We start from the raw sequence: 27,500 nt of genomic DNA on the forward strand, positions 1-27,500 counted from the left end.
CATGTTTTGCATGAAGTGGAAAATCAAGAAGCAGATAATGTGAAAACAAACAACAGAGCCGATTCCACAGCCAAACATGCTCCGTCAGGCTAATGGCAGTTGCTTCGTGTCTCAGAACGGCCAAACAAACCGTTACAGCTGTGTGTGCAACCGCTGCATCAGACACAGAGCAGCTGGATCCCTCCCACCGCCTTCCTTACTCCAGTCAAAGCAATTCGTGGTAGTTCTGGACACTTAGTCTTGGACTCTTAAGGTTTTCAAATCTTCACTCCTCCTTAGTTCTGATCTCTTTGTTGTTTCTTGACTCTTTGATGTCTCCAGGTTGTGTTCTTAGTTTGATCAAACCCTTTGTCAGTTCCTGATTTATTTTGAAATGTAGCTCCTTGTGTGTGTTTTTGTTGAACTTCCTGTCTTTATTTCGCCTGTTTGGAGTGAGTCAGCTGTTCGGCCATCAGGCCTGGCATCTCTCCTCCATCGGCCCCTATGAGGCCCTCATGTTCTCAGGCCTGGGTCTCCTTGTGTCAGTGGGGGTTTGACTCCTAGTTCTGGTCCTCCTGTCGCTCTTGTTCTGAACGTCTGCTGCTCTTCATGTTCCTGTGTGTTTCTGCTCTGGCTTCTCACCATCGAATGTCCTTTGAGCAGGTCGGCTTTGTTTTGTACATTTACTTTTCAGTTCATTTGTCATAAATAAAACAAACCACAATCGGTCGGTTACTTCCTGCCTAATCATCTCTGCATTCGGGTCCACCTTCCCTCTCGCCTTCCAACACCTCTTCAATCCCATATTTAATCAAAAGTCACTGTGAGTCGGTGGCGCTCCCTCTTGCATTAGTGCAGACTCCTGATTAAACTCAGGCTGAGACACCTACGAGGAGCGCCATTACGCCCATCTGGACCAGTTTCTGCAGGAGAGCACGATTTAATTTCACGCACGTTCAGCCGTGATGTGGTTATCTCTCAGCGCTGCGGTTCATAAATGCCATTGTCTGTTGGAATTTATCAAACATAATAAATAGTTGTATTCCAAAATCAGACTGTCAGACTGGGAGAATGAGCATGAAATATAACTCAGGTCAGTTGTTCCCTCACCAGGGAAATTTTAACTACGAAAACTTAATTCCTGTGAATACGAGCGCAGGTGAGCCTCACCTAATGAGCCAAAGGACAGAACAAGAGCTCAACAATGATTCATCTCTCATTCCAGTCAAACAGCTGGAAAACTCTTGCTGTAATTCAATCTAAATTTACCATATTTTTATTTGGGTTTTCACACGGAGAAACAAACATGTATGAGAATTAGAAGCACACAAAGCTACCATACAAACCAAGAGAGAAAGCGAGTGGTTGCCTGCTGTTATCACTCGACAGTGACTCATCTTGTTTTATCTATACAATGTTTGGCAATCTGCCTCTGTGCCGTCACAATCCCACATTATTACGACCCTCTGTGCGCATGTGTGTGAGTGTGCGTGTGTGTGTGCGCGTGCGTGTGTGTGTGCGTGTGTGTTGTCACTCTTCCTCTCTGCACTTTTGAACGACCACCAAACAGACTCTTGCCTGCTCAAGTTGTGTTGTTTACATCTCAATAAGCCAAAAGCAGAAACGTGTAAAAGGGTGAAGAGAGTAGTAATCTGTTACTATGCACAAGATCCATCTGTCCTCATGCCATGTGGACTCGGGTGCACAGATAGCATTACGCTCATGATGCATTTGTTATCGTTGCAGAGCTCTGGTGGAACTATTTCTTGTGTAGGATGTGGTGATGAGCTCATAAATTATTCAAAGAAGAGAAACGTGGGAGGAGATAGATGCAGAGCTGATTGTGATTGTGTGTATGATTAAAATTGATCAATAATCTCATCAGCCAGGATAATTTGAATTCACGGTTTCACCTCATTTGAACACACTGAGCCTTATTCATGAAACATTCGGAGTCACGCATTTGTTTTTACACTCTTGTTTTTGCTCTTTAAAAAGCCCTCAGTTTGGACTTGACGCAGCAGCAAGCCTGGCAGCTAACTGCTGCTCCTGGTATTTGTTGTGCTCCTTGTACTATTACCGTCTTTGCATGTCTGGCTGTTTGACAGCTACAAGATGAACACAATCGATGTCAGACGGCGTTACAAATAGCCATCAGGCTTTGCTTGCTGTCTGTAAGACTAAATTGGGGGTTAAAAAACAACATTTCATGAGTGAGGCCCATTCTTCCGTTGTCGCAGCTGATTGCATAACCCTGTATTGTCCAGCCTTAATTGGTCAACCCCAATTCATCTAAATGTGATGGACAAAATATTCACTGTATGTCCTGGTCCACAAATTACAGCCTCCAAATGATGATTAAAATAAATCAGCACTGTCAAACTGATTGAAAACTGAATGCGACACACTTCAGTCGGGGGACTTCATTGGAGGACTGCTGGATTCAGCTTCATGAGTGTGAGCGAGTGCAGAGAGGAAGGAGACAGGAGGACAGGAGAGGAGGTGCAACCCAAACCCACGGGAGGCTTGCAGACGCGGTCCACAGTCGTCCTGCAGGACCCCCCTGTTGAAGATCCAGTACGAAGGATCCCCCCACTCCCTGACGACCATGACTCACACTGCATGCTGAGTGACAGCCTGAATCTCCCAGTGGGAGACTGATGGAAGAGTGTAAAATATCAAATGTTTTCCATAAGCAAACACTGCCTTTATAAGGAAGTGTTGGGATTATCAGATTTGGGATTACCAACAGAAAATAAACTTTGTGTGGTGAGTCCGGCAGTGGTGGCATCACTGGCTCCTCTGAGTAATGATGCTGGTGAAAACACTTGGTTACAGGGATGTCAGTAAAATATTGAGGCAGCTGTATAAGCTGATTGCAAAGGCAGTGCCATGTCTGTGAGAGGGTTAGATAGCAGGACAAATACAAGTTGATGGATGACCACCCGCCTGCTGCCACTACCAGGAGCTCTAACAGCCGCAGTGTGCAGTGATTTCAGCTTATAAACGCACTCAGAATCGAGTTATGGTGTTGCCAGGTGAAACCTCATGTGATTTAAAACTCGCACAGAAGAGCAGAGAGTTCTTCAGCTGAGGTGTGACTTCCATCACACCCATGATTGCAACTCTGTAAGTCTTAATTTGAGTGTGTGTGTGTGTGTGTGTGTGTGTGTGTGTGTGTGTGTGTGTGTGTGTGTGTGTGGTGGTGGGGGGGGGGGGGGCTCTCACACACTATGCTAGCTATGACCTAAATAACCAAGTGGTAAAATAAAAAAGGAAATGTAGAGTACTTTACAAAAGTAGTTGAGTTGAGTGTGTGTGTGTGGGGGCAATGATGTACTGTAATGATTTATTTTGTCAGTTCATAAAATATGCATAATATATGCAACAAAGTATTAATAATATATGAGCCTGCCTTCTGACCTGCACAGCCTGGTTATGATGGGAAGGCTTCCTCTCTTTCTTTACATTCTATTTCGGTTTTTCTCTAATTGTTTGTTTTCTGCTTTTGCTTTTGTGGAATAGCCTGACTGTGTAAATGAAAGTTTAAATGTGCGTAGAATGTTTCACCATAAAAGTCAGGAGGGGGCGAGGTTACGCCACAGGTCTCGAGCTTGTGGTTCACGCCTGCCTCCAGTAAAGGTCGAGACTCATGAAGGCCTGCAGGAGCGCCGGTGGTACTGATCCACTGCTACGTCTGCAGCAGCTTCCTCCCACTGCCAGAATTCGAGCCCTACCACGGATCCAGAGCAAGATCCGTACCACAGGCGCTTTGTACTCGGCTTTACAATAAAAATACATCTACAGATATTACAAAGAACGTCTTTCAGAGCTACTGACCATGACAAAATAACACCTTCAACCATGTCACATTGCCTCATGGAACTGCCAATGACGAAAAGACGGTCAGCCACGACAGCTCCTGCCAGTGGCTGAGAGCCCTCTGCAGGATCGGGTCCAGGGTCTAGGTCAGGGGTCGGCAACACGCGGCTCCGGAGCCACGTGCGGCTCTTCAGCCTCCTTGTTGTGGCTCCCTTTGGCGTCGACAAAAAAAAACAAACATGAAAAAAAATTTTTTAATGAAAATGAATAACGGTTATTTCTCAATTTATTTTGTATTTATACATTATTATTTTTGCATTTTATTTCCTACTACTACGGTTATGTAGCCTATTTTAACATCTAATTTTGTAAACTTTTTAAAAAAAATAATTTGTCAACTAAAATATGCGTCACATCGACGTCTACAGCCCTCGCCTTTGCCTGCAGGCGGCTTCTTGAGTGTGCGACCCATTCAGTAACCGTGAGTAAAAAACGAAAACTCTCAGACGGAAAAAGAGACTTTAACTCTGCATGGACGGATGAATTTGCCTTCACTGCTAACAATTAGCGGTGTGCTTGATATGTGGAAACAAATTATCGAACAACAAAAAATGTAATGTTGAAAGACATTTTCAAAACAAGCACTCAGAATTCGCTGAAAACACCCAAGCGAAGGAGAGCAACCTCAGGACTGCAGGGGAGAGCTGAACAGAGCAAACACGCTCAAGAAGTGGATCGCCTCCCCTCAGCTACAGTTGCTCGTTGTGTGGCAGCTCAGGAGATCGTGAGGAGAGGTGAGCCGTTCACAGACGGGAACACATCAGAGAAACGTTCGTAAAATATCAGAGCGTCTATCCTCCCACTTCAAGAACAAAGGGCAAATTGATCAGAAAATGAGAGAAATGCCTCTCTGCAAAGACAAAATCTAGGAAGGACTCAAAGAGGCCTGCACAGTTCACTTCTCTTTATTTCGGAGGAGGCCCACTGCACTTGTGTTTGTTTGATTCAGTGGTTGGAACATTGTGGAAGTGTTTGTTAAAGAGAAAGTTTAAAATAATATTAAAACTTTTACAAGTTTATAAGTTGTGTTGTGTTTTGCGGCTCCAGACTGTTTTTCTTTGGCGAGAGAGGGGGCGAATTGGCTCTTTTGATAAAAACGGTTGCAGACCCCTGGTCTACACCATGGAGCCATTTTCACTTGTACGCCACTGAGGCAGAAGACAGGGGAGAGTGTCGGGGGGGGGGTCTTGCTTGAGACATTCCAGATATTACGACTGTTCAACTATAATTTCATAAATATCTAATCCTCTGTCAGCTGAGAGACACGAGTCCTTGACAGTATGTCTCCTGACTTGAGTGCGAGGAGCCACAAGTCATAAATAAGTGAGGTCACTGATGATCTAACTCAATGGCAGCAGAGATTCTGGCTTCCTTTGTCCATAAATAACCCAATCTTCCCTCATTCAACTCTCTCTCAAGTCCACCGGTGATGAATATCCAGGCTAACCCTGAAATGACTTCAGTGGCAATGATGAATGATGTTCCAGCAGGAAGGACTTGTGGAGCCACAATCCTTCACTGTCAGGACGTTTGCTTCACCCAGACGACCCCCACCCCCACCCCCACCCCCCGTTCGCCCTGCTTTTTACGACTGCGGTCAGCTTTGACTTGTGGCCTCTTTGTCACAGACATCGATTTGAAGTAATTTTGTTCACACTTTTCATTTTTTGTGCCACTGTGTGTTTGAGGACGAGCAGTAAATTAGGAAGCAACCGTATGCAAACCTGAGAGCTTCTCCCTCACAAACAGAGGCAGGCAGGAAGCTCTCCCTCGGCCTTTCCCTCAGTCCAGGACACAGCGAGAGAGCTGGCCAGGACAGTTGTAAACTGTTACTGAACACTAAATGTAGCTGCCATAACACAGAAGAGTCACAAGATGATTTTGACACATTAAATTATAAAATACTGTTGATACTAGGAGCTGGAATAAGGGTGCAGCCTTGTGAAGAAATGAATAGTCTAATAATATGGATCACAATTGATGACTCAACGGACTAAATTAGCGATTTGGTTCATAATTTCCACTCCAGGTCATCACGATGCAGGATCTGCAAAGTTGGACGCTGTTACTGAACCTGCTGTCAGCTGTCAATCATCATACTGACCAATAAACGGCGTTTGAGTGGTATTGCTCACCGAACAGGAACACGCTGAAACAGCTGCCATCACGGTAGGATTCTATCACCATATATAGTGATGTGATGTCAACACGAAGAGCTGGAATATTGACACACGACAGAGAAAACAATCCAGAAGTGATTTCGTTGTGTCGCCCTGCTTCAACTCTATGAGCACTTTCAGTCCTAGAGGCAGAACCCTGCTCGTTCTGAAATGGAATAAACGGTAAATGGACCCTCTTTTGTAGAGCGCCTTTCTACCTTAGCGGCACTCAAAGCTCCTTACAGTGTCATCGCATTCATCCACTCACACGCACACTCACACACTGATGGTGGAGGCTGCCATGCAAGGCGCCAACCTGCAGTACTCATCAGGAGCAATTAGGGTCCAGTATCTTGCTCAAGGACACTTTGACACGGTCACCAGGGGAAGTGAGGAGGGAACCAGCAAACCTTCGGATGCTAAATGGCCACAATCTATGAGCCGTGCCGACCAGAATAAGAGTCGTGTGATGGCTTTTTGCGATAGTATTCATTAAAATGCAGCATTAATTGGGCAGTGCCACATATCATTTGAAAATAATAACTGTTTTTCTTTATATAAATTACAATGTGAATCACCTGTAATTAATTCTTCATGTTTCAGATGAGTAGGTACAGCGAACAGGCTGTCAGGAAGAGTTGTCAAATTAGCCCTCATCAACACTAATTGGATGCACTACACCCAGCAGTAATTATTCTTCTTTTTTCCCCTCCAATGTTTTGCAGAGGTATCGTAGGACGTGAGCTAATATCATACACACAGATAGAACACTGATATCAGGGTCCAGAGAAACATTTCAATTTAATTAGTTACAGTGGGGTCGCTTACACAGAGATGAAAGAAAACATCAGGTCTAATTAGCAATTATCCGACGTTGAAGATTGTTTTCCTCCTGGCAAATTTTAAACGAATGTTTTTATTCCGGAGCAAAATAAAGGTGAACACCTCTGGAAAAACAGAAGCCTCATGGCCCAGTAAAGGATGCTCAACCTCCAGCTGTAATTTGGTTGGCATATCACCAATTCTCCCCTTAGAAAAGCCACTGGAGCTTGCTCAGATAAGCAGCTGTCATTTGAAATGCTGCTATCTACTGACAGTTTGTGGGGCTCAGCGAAAATAGGGAGTGATGCTGGCGTTCTCCGGGTGGACAGATTTTCTGTCTCTTATCAACTGCTGGACAAACTGACAAGTTGCCCATGTAAAAAAGCTCGGGGTCAGAGTCAATCAAGCTCAGTCTTTTGCTACCGATCGCTCAGCCATGTTGTCATTTGATTCAGCGTAATAGGAGCTTTTAGATGGACATCTCGTCATCAGAGGGAGAGCCAGCGGGCTTCAAGACTTCTAATCTGGCAAACCCCAGCATGCTCCTGATGCACATTTCCATTTGGGTGAAGGTAGAATTTGCTATTTTGATGACATGTAAAGTCTGCAACATGAACACAAATCTGCAACCATAAGAGAAAGAATAAATAAATCACATGAGCAGCAGCACTCCTGATGGAAGTAAGAGACTCTTGTGTGGAAAAATATTGAACCTGGAACAAAATAAGTGATAGTCTGTTTGGAGAAATACGTGAGTAGTTTGGTTTTGTTTTTTTTAGCTTTCTATCATCGATCTACCCAAATTTCACTCCTGCCACAGCCAGCAAAAGGTGGCGAGGATGGACCACATCCAGGTTTTGATCGTGTGGACTACATATCCAGTGGCAGCACAGATGGAACGGGACAGAGTGTGACGCCCTGCCAGGCCCAGAGGTCACACAGATCATTGAGTTCCCTGTTCTCTGATGCTTTTGTTTTTTTTGGTTGGTTCGTTTGTTGGAATAACATGCAGAGCATAGCAATGTCCACATCTGATCAGCCGCCGGCGTCCGTGCTCCATCAGGTCACTGCAGCTAGCAGGACGTTGCACTGGCATCGTTGATGAGATGTTAATCACTGCGAAGCTAAATGAGATACAGCCTGCTGGTGCTAGTGTTCATGCTACATTAACTTCAGTCAACATGAAAATCAGTCTGACCTCATCCTCGGACCTCCAGCACCTTTGATGTGAACAGTTAAACCTTCTGTTTGCACTTCTACTCACTCACTAAGGTGGCCTCAGTTAAAGTTGTAATGTTAACACTTTGTAAATTAATATTGGGCGCCACGGTGGAGCAGTGGTCCTCGCTGTGGCCCCCAGCAAGAAGGTTGTGGGTGGAGCCCCGGCTGCAGCACGGGGTCTTTCTGGGTGAGTCTCCATGTTCTCCCTGTTCCTGCTGGGTTCTCTCTGGTACTCCAGCTTCCTCCACAGTCCAAAGACATCAAGAGGGAACAGGTTAATCCAGACTCTAAATTGACCGTAGGCGTGGCTGGGAGAGCCAATGGTTGTCTGTCTATATGTGTTGGCCCTGCCATGGACTGGTGACCTGTCCAGGGGGAAGGCTGCTGGGATAGGCTCCACCCCCACCACCCTCAACAGGACGAGAGGGAGAAGATGGATGGATGGAGGGATGGAAATTAATATTGTGTTGTTATTACTGATGGAAATCTTTATACTGATGATTATTAAGTTTATTCTTTGTAAAAAAAAAAACAAAAAAACATTTTTGATTGTAGTTGCAAAAAGTACATTAATGTTATCTGGAATGTAAATGTGGGGGGGCGCTACTACCCCCAGTCAGATGGACGTGTCCAATATCAAGTGAGCTTCAGCTGGTAGGTCAATTTTCACCCCAGAATTTTTTTTGGTTTTTGGCCCCATCGCTGGGGTCGGGGCTTGCAGCCCGGTAGGTGGGCTGGCCCATCTGGCGTTGGCAGGAATTACCAAGCGACCGTTCCAGGCCTGCTGTCCACTGTTTTTAAATGCAGAGCCTGAGCTTTGTCAAGCAAACTTATCATCCCACATTCAAATCCATGCTCAGCACACGAGTCGCTCTTGAGCAGGAGAATGAAGGTGAAGGTGATGAGTATCACTCGTAGCTGTAAGAGCTTCAAGTGCACACAAAGCCTTCCTTCATTCTCTCCTCGGTCACTTGAGTCAAATGAGTCTTTATGTTTCTGCAAAGGATAAATAGGCCTACATCTGATTTCAGTAATTCATATCAAAATTTCTGACAAGAGCAAAAGCTGTAAAGATTTATTCAGTAAATGAAATCTTTCCTTTAATTTAACCTTCATGTATTCAGGGTGTGTTCACGGAGAGTGATGCTCTCTTCAGCAGCAACGCTGATCACAACCTCGGGCCAAGAAGCTCCACTGCAGCATTCAGGGTAAGGGGTTGTGCTCAAGGGCACCTCGGTGGTGGCGCTGTGCGTGAGAATGTGTGTGTGAGAAGGCAGGTGTGGTGGGTGAATGGTCCAACAAACACTAGATTTCACAGCAGGGGGTCATCGTGGTCCTGATTTGTCTCAGGTAACAGAAGCCGCTCTGTTCAGGTTTGTGCCTAAACTGAACTGTGACAAAGCCCTGAATCCCACCAGAGCAGAGCCAAGCTTGCTTCCTGTTTCTCCAGGTAATGTTTTTCAGCAGGCACAAGCCCACGCCACTGTTCCTCCGGGAGCGGGTGTATTCACGCCTCACTGGCTGCTCAGGTGGCTGCAGCACTAAATAACCTTGTGCTTCTATCCTCTGCTGTCTCAGAGTTCGCCACATACATCAGCAGGGCTGCACTGGCCACTCTGGCTCGGACCAGTTTTAACAGTGTCTTTGTCCAGGATCAGGCCCTGGTGGACCGGGATGATATCCCATCTTCCTCCTCAAATCAGAGGGGAGCTGATGGATATCTCTTATCCCCTGCTGGGTTATTTGGACTATTTCCCCCCAGTGTCATGCCTCACCTGCAGGAGGCAGAGAGGGTGATGGGACACCATTTGGAGCAAAGATGCAGAATCACATTCACCGAGCTGCTCAGTCCAAGAAGAGGTGCCCTGCTGCTGCACCGCAACACGCTCCAGCTCAGGGGCGTGGGGGGTGGGGTACCAAAAATAAGTCACTGCATCGATGCAATTCACTCGAAGCTGGTACAAGCTGACTGAATCAATGTAGCATGGTAGAAGTACCAAAGATGTAAGTGGTCTCACACAAAATGGCTGACAGCAGCAGAGTCTGACCATAAAGATGCCACGAGTGCAGAGGGATGCAGGTTTCCCTGACAGTGTGTTCCTTGATAACCTGAGAGAGGCCACGAGCCCAGATGCCTCGGCACGATAAAGTTGTTTGATCGACTGTACGTTTTGCTGGAGCCTGATGACCCCTTCATGAACTGTCATTTGAGTCAAACACAGTGATCGCTTGCACAGCACTGGGACCAGTTCAGACAAGCAGCAATCAGCTGGTATTGAACATCTACATCAGCAACATCTCCTGCTGGAACTTCCATCCAGCCTTCCTGGAAGCATTTACCCCCCCCCCCCCCCCCCCCATCGAAACACTGCAAGAGCGTAGAGGGCATGAATAGCTTTCATTTTCAAAAAACAGGACTTGAGATGCTTCCTGTCACTCCTTCATTTCAAAAACTCACCGGATCTACACAAACCACACAAAGGGACAACTGTAGATCCCAACAGTGACCTTGGCCAAAGGTTGACAAGTGTGCACTCGTGCTGTAGCTTCAAATAAATCAACATCGCAGCAGAGCAAACTGTAACAGCAGGGCCTGATAAGTTTGGCCCAATAAAGAACAGTGGAGTCAAGCAGATAAATAGAAAAGCGTGATCACATTCATCACACTCGTATTATTCTGATTGCAAGGTGCTGCGGAGGGAATTTAAACCCTGCACCTCTTTCTATGCCCCATTTGTCAGGATGTGAATGGCACTTACGGATTTCGCCAATACTGATGAAGTGTAAATCACTTTGGACAAAAGCGTCTGTCAAATGATGTGATGTAAGTGCAGTGTCATGAATTGTAGCAGTTTAAGAGTTAGAGTAAAATCACTGAAGTCCCGACAGGTGTAGCAGAAAGCTGTCGTGGAAACATGAGTCAGGGCTGAATGCAGCGAAGGAGCAGGACCTGTGCCCAGGCTCGCCGCTCGCCGCTGTCTCATATGCACTCTGAAACCATCATTGATGTCAGGAAATGCTACCAATTTGAGTATTATAAGTCTTCTTGTATTTATTATTTCAAGGCTCCATCCAGCACGTCATGAGGGAATAATAATGTCTCCAAATGTTATTTGAGATGAGGAATACTCAAACGTACCATTTTCTTTGTAATGGGCTTTTGCCTGAACACTCCTGATGAAAATGTGTCCACAAGTGGCTTTATTGTTGTAGTCGTGCTAACTGACAGACACACAAACAAACACAGTCTCATAACCATCTTGGAGGGAAACAAGGAAGCGGCCAGTCCTTGGGTGGAGTGTGGGCTGTCTCCGGTGGAACGTCCTTGGCTCATTCCGTCAAGGCTAAACTGGTAGCCAAAGATTCTGTCTGATCCAATCAGCATCTCATTCAAAGTCAAGGTCCTGCGTTTTTCCACCTCCTCTGTTTCAGGATATTTCCAGTGCCTTTAAGTGAGACTTGTTGGTGAATCCTCTCATGAAACACATTCATGTGTCCTTGCAGTGAAAATGAAAATATTCAATATATTTATGTTTATTAGTCCCTTGAGTACAACGGCATATTTGATCTCTCCCATGCACACCCCCACGGACAGCACTGTGAAACACTGCCCCGTTATTTCCATGAAGTGGAAGGCTTCTCACAGATAATTGCTGTGATAAAACTAAATTAGATAAGCATGTTCGGGAAAATGAAATCGTAGAAATGATTGCTGACTCTGAATCAGACCAGTTGAAGTCTGCTGTAACTCAGGTTCTCCAGGAGGAGACGAGACAGCGCCTGCTGGTACCTGCTTCTGCTCTGCATGTGTGTTATTTTTATTGGTTATCAATTTAAATGGAATTTCATAATGACCAATGTTGAAATACAAAGCTGAGGAAGGCTGTGTGTGTAATTACCTCTTTCACATGTGGAGATAATATGTGTTAATTAACTTATGTAAACAGAGCAGTGCTCCCTTTCTTGGTGATAGCGGATACATTTCTTTCTTCAAGAGAAAATAAAGCAGTTCTCTGAAGGTTACTTAAATACTGCAGTCTGTTTGCTCATCTCTGAAATCAATGTTTTGTTTTCCTGAGGCAGAGAGATCTCGTTATCTAATGAAAACGAGTTTGTTCATCTCGAGGTAATGACATTAAAAAGGTAATGACAAGCACACGCACTCGCAGCCACTGATGTAATGCCAACATTGATTGATCATATAAGTAAATACCATGTTTGTGATTAACAAAATAAAATGAAATAGCAAACACAGGAGAGTTATAGCTCTATATCCGAATAAGCTGACCCTGAGGGGACAACACTTGACCTGCCGGCCCTTCAACGATTCGGAGTCTGAGTCTACATGCAAACCCTGGCGGCTTAGGTTGACAGGCAGGACCACAGCAGGTGAAACAGAACCCTGCCCAGAACTGCAGGCGAATCATCATTCCATTACTCACAACTGGAGGTCATGAAATGGAATGTTGGGTTAAGTGAACATAAGCTAACAAAATGTTGGGCTGGGCAGTGTTACATGTTACTTCTGGGGAAATACCCTCCCAATGTTTCCAGAACCAGACACGGAGACAGAGCCTCCTCTCCACCGACTAGCCAGCTGCGGCAGTCTGAACCTGGTTAGCTTGGAGCAGCGTAGCGTTAGTGTAGGGTGGCCCTGTCCTGGCTCACCAAATACAATTTTCCCCCCAAAATGGGACCAAGGTTGTGTGGAACACTGGCAGTGAAATCTAACTTCAGAATTGAAGACATTTCAGTTTTAGAACCTGATCCATAGCTGGACATGCCGCTTAAAACATCGGTTCCCATAACGGACAAACAAAAAAACGTTGTTGATGACTAGAGGAGTTGAGATCGGTGAGGTACAACTGGTTTAAAGTCCGGTGATTCCTACGCTCAGATATACACCAGTTTCTACACTGGAGTGATAATGATGGCTGTTGATACATAATGAGATCAAAACAAAATAAATCAAATGTATACCAGTCAATGCCAAAATATTTCCCTATTTTTCTGTGCAATTTGTTTTGTTTTATGTTGTGTTTGCTCTGCCTTTTTATCAATGACTATTCCATCCATCCATCCATTGTCTTTCGCTTATTCCTACATTAAGGGTCGCGGGGGGGGGGGGGCTGGAGCCTATCCCAGCGTCAACAGGCGAGAGGCGGGGTTCACCCTGGACAGGTCACCAGTCCATGGCAGGGCCAACACATAGAGACAGACAACCATTGGATCTCCCAGCCACGCCTACGGTCAATTTAGAGTCTGGATTAACCTGGTCCCTCTTGATGTCTTTGGACTGTGGAGGAAGCTGGAGTACCAGAGAGAACCCAGCAGGAACAGGGAGAACATGGAGACTCACCCAGAAAGACCCCGTGCTGCAGCCGGGGCTCCACCCACAACCTTCTTGCTGTGAGGCACCGTATAATGACCTCTGTTTGGTTGTTTTTTTGTTACAGATGTACTAAAAGAAAAAGAAAAAAGTTAAAATGATCCTAATATGCTGTCATAAGGAACTGTTGCACAGAGGGAGGTGGCAAGCTAACTAGCAGTCGGCCAGTCTGGTCTTAGCTCCCTCAGCACCACGGGGGAGAAAAGGGTATCGAGAAGAGTATCCGGAGGGGCAACTATCATCTTGTTGGGCTCTTGATGTATTTAAATGAGGAGTGTTTATGGAGGCCAGGGACCAGGTTAATCCAGACTCTAAATTGACCGTAGGCGTGGCTGGGAGAGCCAATGGTTGTCTGTCTCTATGTGTTGGCCCTGCCATGGACTGGTGACCTGTCCAGGGAGAAGGCTGCTGGGATAGGCTCCACCCCCACCACCCTCAACAGGAGAAGAGGGAGAACATGGAGGGATGGATGGATGGATGGATGGTGGATGGATGGAATGGTGTTCATGAAGCAACTCAAGACTACTTTCAGACTTATATTTCACTTTGTATGGATTAACAATAAATCTGTAATGCATAAAAGTTCATTTCTTTTCAGTGTATTTTTTGAACTGCAAGTACACCTTCAGGACACGAAGACCTGGATGAGTTGCAGTCTTATTCCCTTCAACTTTTGGCCCTTTTGACCCTAAAACCCTCAGGAATGTGTTATCTGATGATGGTTGGTCTCGACGGCTGTTCTTTGGCCTCTAGTACCAAAATAAGATCTTCTGGGTCATCTTCATCTTTCAGTCTATGTCCTTTACCTTCCATGGAAAGCAAACATCAAAGACTTTTTCCACCAACTCACTATTGGAAATCAGGCTGTCTTGAACAGATGCAGAAAAACAACTTGCAGGCTTGATTATTTCAGTTCGAGTTGCTTCAACAAGTCTCTGAAGTCTCCAGCTGAACTTCATTGCTGCTGCCAGCACACAGACAAGAACTACAGTAAAATAAGAGATTATACTTCTCTTGTTCGCTTCTCTGCTGAGTCTCCCTGTGAAACCCAGAACGGAATTTAAAATTCTTCTCCTCACCTCAAAGTGCTCACCAATCAGCGTGATTGCTCATCATCATAACTGAAAGACCTAATCATGCAGTGGCTTATGACAGCAACTGCATCGGCTTCTCCTCCTCACAGTAATGAGCCCATTGGTTTGGAGTTAAAATGACCTTCATTCATGTATACCAGGTGGAGATGGATGCCATCTAGTGGCCACAGTAATTGAGACAACTCCATCCATCCATTTTCTCCCTCTTATCCTGTTAAGGGTGGAGCCTATCCCTGCAGCCTTCACCCTGGACGGGTCACCAGTTCATGGCTTTCGAGTAGCCAGAGAGAACCAGACTCCACACAGAAAGACCCCATGCCCGAGCTGGGGCTCGAACACGGGACCTTCTTGCTGCGAGGCGACATCGCTGACCACTGTACCACCGTGCCAGTGATTGAGATGACTCTCCAGTAGGAAATGGCATCAAGAGAACTCAGTCAAGTTGTCACCAAGCTACCGAGTGGAGCTGATGTTTGATGATGTTTGTGACTGTTTAGATGGGCTCGACTGGTGCCTGGGGGTCTCTGACAGGACAGATGGTTCGAGGATGAAACTACCAATCAAAGCCTGTGTAAAATGGAGTTGAACTGAGTCGAAGCTTGTTGGCGGGAAGCCGTCACAAGGCTGTTGAACTACTGAATACTTGTGTGAAGAAGCTCATCTCCAGATGTTCAGTCAGTGAGTTACTGCCACGAAAACACGCTGTGGTCGACACTGAATAAGGCTATGAACTCCCAGTTAGGATTCAAATTCTTCAGAATTTATCAACTTGGACAACCCATTTGTCTGGTGGCAATAAACATGCTTATGCCAGAAAACCTCAAACTGTACAAAGTCTGATGAAAATGAATCCGATGTAAAGCAGCTTTATTGATATATGCACAAGTGGAACATATTTTAAATCCTATAAATGGCTTTGAATCAAAGACAATCCATCATCCTGCTCTCAGCTCTCTGAGTTAATCAGAGAGGGAAACCAAGCATGGGCTGGAGCTTGACTGCCTGCCTGTTCAGCTTTTTTGATCACTCTGATAGTTCAGTAACTTCGGAACGTCATTGGCAAACAGTTTTTTATAATAGATCAATTAGAAAGCCTTTGATAAAACTTCTATGATTACAGAACCCCATGTGAGCTTGTACTCTCAGATTTGCTGCACTAACTCGCCATGTTGCACCTGCTGCCTTTGATCGCTGGTTCTTGAAAAGCAGAGACAAGTCGCTAAACTGAAGTTTATGAAAGTCCAAGGAGGCTCCATCCATGCAGTCTCTCACAGAAGAGTCCTCAGTGGCTCCATCAGAAACTAAAGTGAAAAATAAAATGGATCTAAAATAAAAGTGTCTAAAATAAAATTTGCAAGACTGAGGAAATGTTGTAAGTACAGAGTAAATGAAATATGAAGCACTCACAGGGCGCTCACACCCACCAAAGGAAACTTCTCAGCCCCTCCTGACTCCTGCTGACCACATTAAATACACATATGGAACACATTCAAACATTTACTGGATATGACGAACGTCACATGAAGACAACACGGGCTCATTTTGACGTAAATCGACTGATGATTGTTACAGCAGCATCCAAATCAGATGTCTTCAGGTCAGGACTCTGATCAAAAAGCTGAAGTCTGGAAAGGACCTGAGGAGTCCAGGAACTACAGTCTCCTGCTTCACCATGGAGACACTGTTTTACCAAAACTCCCAGTGTTCCCAGTAAGCCGTCACCAAGCTCTGAGCAAGTCTGTTATGATCTGGTCAACCCCACTAGGTGGAAGATGTTACAGTGTGTAAGAAAGAAGTTGTCATGTCCTGTAGCCAGCAGGTGGCGCTGTGACTGATCTGCTTCAATGTCTAACATTCTTCCCTGGCACATTCTACACCTCCCCACCAGGCAGGATGAAAATCAGCCTCTTGGTTGCTGCTGACAGACCAGCAGACGATGACTCGTCCTTGGTGGAGGTAAGAAACACATCTTTCTTCCATCTCCTGAATGTTTCATGCTGATATCTGCTTTTTTTTTTTTTTGATGTGGGAGGCCTGGAAATCAGGGTGTCCTGCTGGGTAGTGTTTTTCTGGAAGCAGTGACTCAATATATACTTTGAAAATAATTGTATTTTCCAGTAAATCATGAAGAGAAGTGAATACAACACTTATACTTTCTCTCTTTTAAAAATTCTCTCCTTGGAAATAAAGTGCAGTGTGTTGTTATAGCTTCTTGAATTTCTAGACCATGCAGGACGCAGCTGCAGCTGTTGTGTACTTCAGTTGGACCTCTGACTTCTAGGAGTTGATATTAAGCTGATGAGCAGCAGCTTTTTAATGGAAGTTCACTTAGTGACTGATTCATCGATAAAGCCAATTAAGGCCCACGGTATCTAGATAATTACAGTATTTAGATCAGAGGACCTTCTGAGTTGAGCCAATCACAACTTTCTAATCTACAGCTGATTGAATGGAAGTCACAGTTAAAGGTGATTGCAGTGATTGCAACTATTTGTCCTGCAGATTATCTCCTTCTCATCCAACAGCAAATACATTTTGGAAGAAATGGTTACTAATGGCAGCATGGCGAGGGGGTAGCATGGACATTGAGCAACCCAAGGGTCGCTGGTTCCATCCTCACTTCCCCTGGTGGGCATGTCAAAATATCCTTGAGCAAGATACTGAGCCCCTAACTGCTCCTGATGGCCATACGACGGACAGATGAACCGTCAAGGGTGAACCCGCCCCTTAACGGATAAGTGGTATAGAAAATGAATGGGATGGATTAATGGATGGGATGGTTAGTGATGAGAAATGTAGTACACATGATGATAGTCAGCGAATTGTTGCCTGGAAGCTCCAAATGAAAATAAGCTAGAGATCCCTCTGGCCCCCCAGGGGGCCCCAGACAGCTGCCTAGCCATGTAGCATTGCTCCAATGGCCTAACCCTAACCCTAACTAACCCTAACCCTAACTCTAACTCTAACTCTAACCCTAACCCTAACCCTAACCCTAACCCATGTAGCATTGCTCTAATGGCCTAACCCTAACTCTAACCCTAACCCTAACCCTAACCCTAACTAACCCTAACCCTAACTCTAACTCTAACTCTAACCCTAACTCTAACCCTAACCCTAACCCTAACCCTAACCCTAACCCTAACCCATGTAGCATTGCTCTAATGGCCTAACCCTAACTCTAACCCTAACCCTAACTCTAACCCTAACCCTAAGTCTAACCCTAACCCTAACCCTAACCCTAACTCTAACCCTAACCCTAACTCTAACCCTAACCCTAACCCTAACTCTAACTCTAACCCTAACCCTAACCCTAACCCTAACCCATGTAGCATTGCTCTAATGGCCTAACCCTAACTCTAACCCTAACCCTAACTCTAACCCTAACCCTAAGTCTAACCCTAACCCTAACCCTAACCCTAACTCTAACCCTAACCCTAACTCTAACCCTAACCCTAACCCTAACTCTAACCCTAACCCTAACCCTAAGTCTAACCCTAACCCTAAGCCAACAAGCACTACCTAAATTTCTAGTTGTGGCCTGATCTGCGGGTCAGTGATCGGCAACAGCATCAAGGTGCAGGACACCATGGAATCCACCAGGGAACCGCCTCTCCCTGTTAGAGCCGCCACTGAAGTGTATGATGAGGTGACTCTATCTGTTGAGTAACATTGGCTCCATGTTTGATGTCAGTGCATCTCTTGATCTGTCCACTTGCCAGACACACGCACATCTGTGATGAGTGACGGTGGAGTGAAATACAATTATTTACAACCCTCCATAGAGGCTAACTGTGTTAATTAACTTGTGGTTTGGAAATGATGAATCATATTGAACATGTGTTAACATGTGAGTGTGCAAAAATAAACTTCCACTTGCAAGCAACCTCTGTAAGGAAGCTTCCAGACACCCTGGTCCAGGGGCTCCACATCAGCATTCATTAGCTGAGCAAACTGGGCAGTGCAACGCTGTTGGTATTTTTGGTAATATAATGAATAGAGAAGCTCCTCTATCTATTAATTGTGATAATTAGTGATAAATAATTGATGGATTCATTTTTTCTCTTCATGAATCTTTATTTCAGGAAGCAATTATAATGCAACAACAATCCTTTTAAACAAGATAGTTAAAATTGTGCATTAAACAGAACCAAACCCTAGGAGAGATGCAGTGCTCAAAACCTCTTCACAAATTAACGAGCCAACGCCAAGCTGTGCTACACAATTGAGCCTCTATCAGACATGATTCTGTGGCCGTCTCTATCCGTTTGCAGAGATCCCAGCTCCTTGGTGCCACGCCGAGGAGGCGGCAGCAGAGACATGGAGGACGACTGACTGAGCAGGGTCGGTGTACGCTGGACAATAAATACAGCTTTGCAATGATAATAAAGAGCCTCAAAACGGTAAATGGACTCAATTTATAGAGCGCTTTTCTACCTTAGCGGCACTCAAAGCTCTTTACAGTGTCATCTCATTCACCATTCACACACTGATGGTGGAGGCTACCATGCAAGGCGCCAACCTACTCATCAGGAGCAATTATGGGTTCAGTATCTTGCTCAAGGACACTTCGACATGGTCACCGGGGTCGGGGATCGAACCAGCGACCCTTCGGTTGCTAGACGACCACTCTACCTCTGAGCCATGCCATCCCAAAACGGCCCGCATCAAAGTGCATTGTCTCCTTCACTGTGTTTAGTACTGCTACTGGACCCTGTCTCCCACTAAAATGTTAAATTGTTGTTACTGCCATGTAGTGAACCGTTATTAGTTTCATAACACAACTTTGCATATTCATATCACACCTCATATGAACTCCTATGAGAATACCATGTGATCTGCAATATCCTTTGATTTTGGATTAACTGTGTCCGTTAAATTAAATACAAATTGCATTTTATATGAAAGGAAATCTGGAGAAGCTTGACTTATTGTTCCGATGAATTGCCAAGGCTAAAATCCGTTGTGAAGACTGAAGACTGGATTCATTACCAGGCTGCAGAGCCTAAATAGAGCAAAGGCGTGATATAAAATTATAATTATACTGCAATCGTAAGTTTATACTCTAAGAACAGTGACCAAATGTTTTGCTTGTAACATAACATCAATTTGCACAGTTTGATCTTTAACACAGGTTAATCAGCTATGTATGTGATGTGCCAGTACAAACAAACGAACTGAATCGTCTGTCTCTGCACAGATGTGCTGGTGCTCACGTTCTGCTAATGGGAAAGGTGTTCTGAGTGACGGCGCTGTGGGCCTGGAGCTGCTTGTTACTGGGTAGGAGCAGGCAGCCAAGGACAAAGCCAAAGACGCACCTGCTGCCTTCTGTCTTTGTATATCAATTGAAGATATCAATTAAATTTGCAGGTTCCGGAGGGTACCACTTGCAGATTTGATCATAGTCAATGTGGGGTTTGAAACTAGGCACAATCTGAGCAGCCACAGGAAGGAGGGAACCAGAGAAAAAAAGAAAGGCAATTACAAGCGCTTTCTTTGTTCCATGCAGCTATGTCAGCGGGAGGCCAACCCAGCGCTTAACTAGTACCCACGCTCAAACTTAATCACCACGGGGGGCTTTTCTTACATTCTAAATGCATAAAACTGGAGCTGTGTTTCTTGCGAGCGTGTTCCAGGGAGGAAGTGCTGCACCAGATGCCTGCAAACCTTAAACCATCACGACTCTTTCGACATGTACACAGAAATTCAGCAGATCTGCACATTTCTTATGCATCTGTAAAAATGAATTCTTTGGTATTTCTTAGAGAACAAAATCCTGCTCACATTCTTTTGGACCTGTTACTTCAACTTAAACATATTCTGGTATGTTTTCCTGCTCAGTTCAGTCAGTCTGGCCAAGGGACTTCGGTCAGACGGGACACACGTGATACAGACATTATGTAGGCTGCTAAAGTCACTGTGTAGGTACTTTTGCAAAAAGAATAGTTGTAAATGTGGATTTTAATTATTAACTGATATGAAAGGTAAAAGTACATGATCTGAATTACAGTCTAGTCAAGGTGTTTGAAGGACATTTCTATCAGCTGTTCTGCAAAGCTAAGTGGACCTCACATCATAATATAAGACAAAATAATATAATATGGTATGATACTAAAAATATAATGTAAAGAAAATTAAAACCCTAAAAATAATGAACATTAAATCTTCTGTCGTGTGCAAATTAATGCACGATTTCAATGTCAGCAACAGAAGTTTTTATGATCAACACGAGGATGCACACCATGATTAGCTATGATTAGAGGCTTTCTTGCATAATACTTCTTATACCTAATAAATTGGTGAGTGGATGTAAATCTGATCATGAGTTAGACTGTAGATTTTCTTCCTTCAAATGTCATTGAAGTTGTTCAAATGCACAAAGCTGCTGGTAATACACAAGGTTGCAAAGTCCTGTGTGTTTTCCTGCGAAGTCGCCCCCGATCACTGTGCTCCTCTCAGGGTTGCCTCAGCTGCCACTCACAATGTTGGCAATACTATACTGTCACAACACTTAATTTTGTGTTACATTCAATTTCTTGGCACATTATTGACAGTTGTGATGCATTTGTATGTCAAGCCGCCAAAAAAAGGCAGTGTGTTGATATGCTGCCTACCTTCAAACTGGAATTCCACCCAAAGGAGAAAAGAACCATGGGGCAAAGGCAGAACCCGACCATATGGCAGAAATCTGCTCCGTTGATGTCAAACTATTGAAAATGAACTTGAAGAATATAGTAGCACGAGGAGTCCCTTTGAAGGATGGCTCTCTGTTATATTAGGTTGGGGAAACTGGAAAGCACTTGACAGATCCCCTTGATCTCTACTGGCTTTCATCAAAGGTTCTGGACTGCATAGGAAGATAGCGGGATTATTTCCGAGTGTTTGTAGACTTTGGTGCTGAATTAGCTATGGCTTAAGAACACAGAGAGTCCTCTTGCCATTTAAAACTACACATGTCCTGAATTTACAAGATTGCTGGGGTTGTGGGTACAGGATTACACAGCCTGATCATTATGTGACCCAGTCGCACGCAAAATGCTAATGATTGTAGCTTATAGCTTGTAGCTTATAGCTTGTAGCTTATAGCTTGTAGCTTATAGCGAGATCGTATCGGCCTGCAAGATAAGAGTTTTTGATATGTTGTCTTCAGTCCAGCAACAGCAAGAGTTCTGAAACTTAGGGTGCATTAATAATGTTTAGTTTATAAGAGTTAATAATGCTCAGGTAACCAATCCTCCACAGACAGTGTTCATGTATAGTGGTAGTGGTGGTGGTGGTGGGGGGGAGGGGGGCGGGGTCTGTTTCTCACGTTACAGTATGGGTCACAAGGAGGGCAATCAAGAGCTCCGTTAACGTGGAAACCTGCCAGTTAATCTTCATTAGCTCTCCAGTTCTCATCCCAATCAGCCCATTGACTTGCCCTTCGAATGTTATCATATTTCAGCAGTTGGAGTAGATAATGTGATGCTTTCAGGTGGAAATTGATTGACTTTTTGTACATAAACAAAACATGACATTTTGGGTCCAAACAACTGCTTAATTTACTCCATTACAGTGATTAATAAGTGGCATTTTTACACGGAGGGAAACAGTTGGCAACCCTTTAAAGTTTGATACCTCTATTTATCGTGCATGAGGATAACAAACAGTTAATAATACAAGCCACTCATCGACTGGATCGCTGGGCGGCTCAGTAACAGAGGCTGCTGCATAAACAGAGAATGAATCACAACACAGGAAAACTCTTCTGTAATTACATAAAATAAACTCACTGGCAAAGGCTCTTAGTGAGGAAATGTTAAATGTTCACTCACTGGTTATAGGTGGTAAACAGGGATACCTCAAGTATTGGCCCTTTATTGTAAGTAATTACAAGCAGTACATAAACAATTAGTCTAATAAATGATTCATGACAAAAACCAATCAGGCTCTATCACGATGTAGCTGGTGTCTTTAAATCAGCTCACAGGAGTTGAGCTGAGCATCATTGGTACGAAACTCTTCTCATGAATGCTAGCGAGTGACAGCGCTAAATGGTGATGCAAAATGTCACATGATCAAAAACTGAATGGAGGAAATGGTTCCTCAGCTCTGGTTCCACTGAGACCTGAACTGAACCAGAACCACTGAGGTAATATGAAGTTTCACAAGCTTGCACTGGAAATAGAGGAGTTGGGGTGGGGGGGCAATTATGAGTCACCACTTGAAGGGTTCAGAGGCTCATTGAGGAGTTGGTCAAACTTGAGGCAACTGCCCTGATCCAACTCACTTTCATCCCTTCCCTCCATCCATCCATCCCTCCATGTTCTCCATCTTCTCCTGTTCAGGGTGGTGGGGGTGGAGCCTATCCCAGCAGCCTTCCCCCTGGACAGGTCACCAGTCCATGGCAGGGCCAACACATAGAGACAGACAACCATTGGCTCTCCCAGCCACGCCTACGGTCAATTTAGAGTCTGGATTAACCTGGTCCCTCTTGATGTCTTTGGACTGTGGAGGAAGCTGGAGTACCAGAGAGAACCCAGCAGGAACAGGGAGAACATGGAGACTCACCCAGAAAGACCCCGTGCTGCAGCCGGGGCTCCACCCACAACCTTCTTGCTGGGGGGCCATAGTGAGGACCACTGCTCCACCGGACCTCCCCTTCACTTTCATCCATCAAGAATAATTACAAAGAAAAAAAGGTGAAGAACAGCTTTTCACAAACCCACACCGCCACGGACGGGCCCCCGAGTCTGAGGGCGGGGCCACGATCACACAGTGTTTTGTCACCTTCATTGTCTGATTGATAGAAAAGGGTATTATCTTACTGCTCGATCTGTGTTTTCCTATTTGAAATGTGTAGGGCAACTGCAGTATTTTTCATACTGCAAGAAACTGTCATTTCGCTCAAAGCTGAGTTACTCCTGATCGCAAACTGCATGTCTTTGTATTCCAGATTGGAAATGACAGAGTCACCCTGGTTTCGATGAGTCTTCAGAACATATACACCGTTGAACTAATACATGCTCCAAGATAAAGCTGCAGATATTTGTAAGAAACGTGCTCAGTCAGAGTGTTGTTGTGGAGAATGACTGTTGAGGTCACAGCAGCAGCAACATTCTCTAAGATAGGCAGAGAAACAGGGAGGGTCGCCTGACATCCAGCAACAGTGCTGGAATGAGCTGGTGGATTTCTGTCCATTTTTATAATCTAGCAAAAACAAAGCAACCTGTGGACATGTTGCTAAAAAAAAGGAGACGTGCATTACGTGTGAAGCCAGTGACACAGGCCAAGTAATACCACCAGAAGATGGCAGTGTAGGCAATATAAGACATGGCTGTAACACAGTAGAAGAAGAAGAGAGAACTAACAATGGAGAGATGTCTCTAGGAGCAAGTGGGAAGTAGTAGGAGTGGTGAAGTACCAGCTAGTACTGGACATGCTGCTGCCGTAGTTTGGGGTTATGGGTGTGGCTGCCAGCGGCAAAAGCAGGCGGTCAGGACGACACCTGAGCTCAAGATTTACGACCTTAAAGTTTCATCAAATGAAGTCACTCCATCTCCTGCCTTGTGCTGTTACTCTTTTCAGAAAAGGCAAGTTTTTCGTCAAGTCTGTCAACCTTTTCTTATGTTTGTAAAGTCAAAATACATGGATGGAAAGCAAATAATGTGATGTCACGCAACTCAGAACGTAATTTAAGGGCAATTTTATTTCCTTGTTCCTTTTTTTATTTTCTTGTTTCTCCGTATTTTCTGGTTCAAATGCAGCACCAGCAAATCCTCTGTATTTTATTTTTATTCAAAGGCCTCAGTTATTCCATGCATATACATCAATGCAGATACAAAATGTTACTGTATGTTTAAAGTATTTGATTATAGCATATCAAGACAAACGTGGAGCCGGCTCACTGCGGAGGAGAGCACCACAGTGAGCCGACTCCTTTGGGGTGCCTTAGACAGCCCACTGGGCCAATAATTGCATTTATCAAATCGTTTCAGTCAATTAGTCTCTCAGACTGGCTTTCACCTGCCCGTCAGATAAACCCGCCGCATACACCTGGACGGTCCACTGCACTCTTTGTCCCCTCGGAGCGTGGGACTCCTGGCTCACGCACAGTACAACACGCCTGTTTCTCCTGTTTTCAGTTGATGAGATTTTACTACTCGAATGAAAAGAAGCAGTCAGCTGAGATTTGTTATCAGAATTGTAAAGTGTGAATATGTGTTCAGTGTTATTATTTAAATGCAGTGAACGCGTGCCACTAGCCAGTGCCACTGGTAATGATGCTGATGGACATGGAAGACATCAGCTCGTGGTAGTGGGGTTTAACAGCTAAAACGACCGCATGGGGGAGGCGCTGAGCGTAAAGGAAACTCTATGAGAATTTGAATACAGTAAATATTCTTAATCTACAACATCTGCAATGATTAGCCCACCACCAGCTTCCAGGAAGAGGGCGTCAGATGGTGGATGACAGGCTCTGGAGTCGAGCTGATGGAGGCCAGGACTGGCCCACCTTCACGGGGACTAGGACTTTCTGTCACGAGGCCAGTGAACTCTGCTCGTCTGTCCTGTGCTGCTGATGTGGCTGAGGAGGATGAGAACCTGTATCATCATCCCCTCCACCAGGAGCTGAGCCCAATGAGGAGCCCCTTCAGCCACAGGTGCCCCCCCCACACACACCCACACCATCTCACAGTGTTGTGTGTTTGTGCCTGCAGTCTGTCCAGCAGTCACATTTTGCTCCACTACTCTCATCAAGTCTGATTTCCACATCCTGAATCGTGCATGTGCACGCCTGCTGTGCCCCCCCAGCTCCTGCCTGCTTGTATATATTTAGATTCGATTACATTCGAGAGTCCTTATTGTCCCTGAGGGGCAATTTGCTTTGCAGCAGGAGTCGATGCAGCCAACAGCCAAAATAATACAATACAAAGAAGAGTGGATGTCATTAATTGCTATGAGATCAAAAACATGACAAATCCAAAAGCCCATTTCAATTTAAGATCCAATTTGTTTCAAAAACCCTCCTGCTGATGGGACAACAGACTTCTGATACCTTTGATGGGGGGGGATGAGCACCTGCTAAGCTGACCTTTGCCCTCCGTGTAGCCCTGTCCTGGTAACCAGACTTAATTAGGGCCTGAAAATGAAGGAACTTCAGGCCCTATTATGTTTGCTCAGCAGAGCAACACATTAGCAGCACTAAAAACATTAATTTCATATTTATTTTTTAAAATCTTGTTCTTATCGTAACGCAACACCACGAAACGAATTGTTGTTGCTAATTTGAGAGAGACATGACATGGCTGGTCACACTGATCCACCACCCCCCACCACCTCCCACCACACCCCTAGTCTGGGTGTCACACTAATTACTACAAAACACTGAGCAGCAGCACAGGATCACAACCACTAACACCATGTGCTACATCTTTGGATCATACATGGATGACTGGAAGCACTGGATTAGCAGTTAAAGGGGAGATTTGGACTTAGGCTTGTATGCTCCAGCAGCCTCCACCAGGCCTCAACAGCCTCCACCAGGCCTCAGCAGCCACCACCAGGCCTCGGCAGCCTCCACCAGGCCTCGGCAGCCTCCACCAGGCCTCGGCAGCCTCCACCAGGCTCCGGCAGCCACCACCAGGCTCCAGCAGCCACCATCAGGCCTCAGCAGCCTCCACCAGGCTCCGGCAGCCTCCATCAGGCCTCGGCAGCCTCCACCAGGCCTCGGCAGCCTCCATCAGGCCGTAGCAGCCTCCACCATGCTCCGGCAGCCACCACCAGGCTCCAGCAGCCTCCACCAGGCTCCAGCAGCCACCATCAGGCCTCAGCAGCCTCCACCAGGCTCCGGCAGCCTCCATCAGGCCTCGGCAGCCACCACCAGGCTCCAGCAGCCACCATCAGGCCTCAGCAGCCTCCACCAGGCTCCGGCAGCCTCCACCATGCTCCGGCAGCCACCACCAGGCTCCAGCAGCCTCCACCAGGCTCTGGCAGCTACGCGAAGGAAGAACGCCATATGAAATCAACAGTATAGAGGACAAAGAAATGACAACTGCTGGCAGCCGAGAGGACCCATTTGTCTCAGATTCCTCAGCAGATGCAGAGGAATGACTTGTTATTGTGAGGAAAGAATTGGAGAGCCACTGATGTCAACATGCATGAATATTTAACACAGAAGCGAGAACATAGCAACATGGGAACATGGACCCGAAATGGAAATGTATGGATTCACATCCATAAGCAGAACATTTTATAAATGATTTGTAAAAATTGTTTGTCTAAATTCAAAATAGAAATTCCTGACATTATGTTTGCAGTCAAATAATAAACACTGGCAGGCGCGTGTCCTCCAGCTGTTTAACCTTGCAGAAGAACGCAGCCAGTCAGCGGTGTGTGTGTGTGTGTGTGTGTGTGTGTGTGTGTGTGATTCAGCGATCCTGCAGAGCTCCTCTCATTTCATTTGGGAACAGGAGAGAGTTACGCATTCACATTTTTCTCCCACTTAAATGATTTCAAAGTGGGATGTTGTTTTACTTTTTCTGCTGAGTTTTACATCTGCTGGACTCGGCGAGCCGAAATCCTCTGACAGGCAGAAATGCTGACTGTAATTTACCACTTTCAAATGAGTCTCAGCCTGCAGCTGAGCGGTGACCAGGCTCGTAGGCGCTGGGAGGCGGGCTAGCGGCCAGGTGATAGGGTTATTCTGAGTTACAGCCTTGCAATACCTCCTCAACTGATGTAACAATATTAATCATCTGACTAATCGGACTCCAAAGGAGGATCCGCCCTTCACTCATCTTCCTCATCTACCTGGGTGGTGGACGCCAGGTCCCTGGAGGACAACGTCTCATCGGCTCTGCAGGTTTAGTGGCGTTTAGCAGCCGATACCTCTCTGTTCCTGTTCCCTAATCCTGAGAATGTCTGACATTGATATTGGTAGTTTGGTATTGATATTACCAATGATATTTTGGCCAC

General features: G+C 45.3%; 1 protein-coding gene and 1 long non-coding RNA gene across 2 annotated transcripts in view; one reads left to right on the forward strand and one right to left on the reverse strand.

Moving 5' to 3' along the window:
* The window catches only part of opcml (opioid binding protein/cell adhesion molecule-like), a 400,369-nt gene that overhangs the window by 278,740 nt on the left and 94,129 nt on the right, over positions 1–27,500 (reverse strand). The gene's annotated exons all lie outside the window — the stretch shown is intronic.
* Positions 23,888–27,500, forward strand: part of LOC147249293 (uncharacterized) — a 4,918-nt gene continuing 1,305 nt past the window's right edge. Inside the window, exons 1-2 of the long non-coding RNA XR_015119511.1 lie at positions 23,888–24,115; positions 24,954–25,186. This is a non-coding gene — a long non-coding RNA (uncharacterized LOC147249293). The remainder of the gene's footprint in view (positions 24,116–24,953; positions 25,187–27,500) is intronic.

The sequence above is a fragment of the Aulostomus chinensis genome, chromosome 15 (genome assembly GCF_037954235.1).
Source record: "Aulostomus chinensis isolate RoL2024-O1b breed Wild chromosome 15, RoL_Achi_v1.0, whole genome shotgun sequence".
NCBI lineage: Eukaryota > Metazoa > Chordata > Actinopteri > Syngnathiformes > Aulostomidae > Aulostomus > Aulostomus chinensis.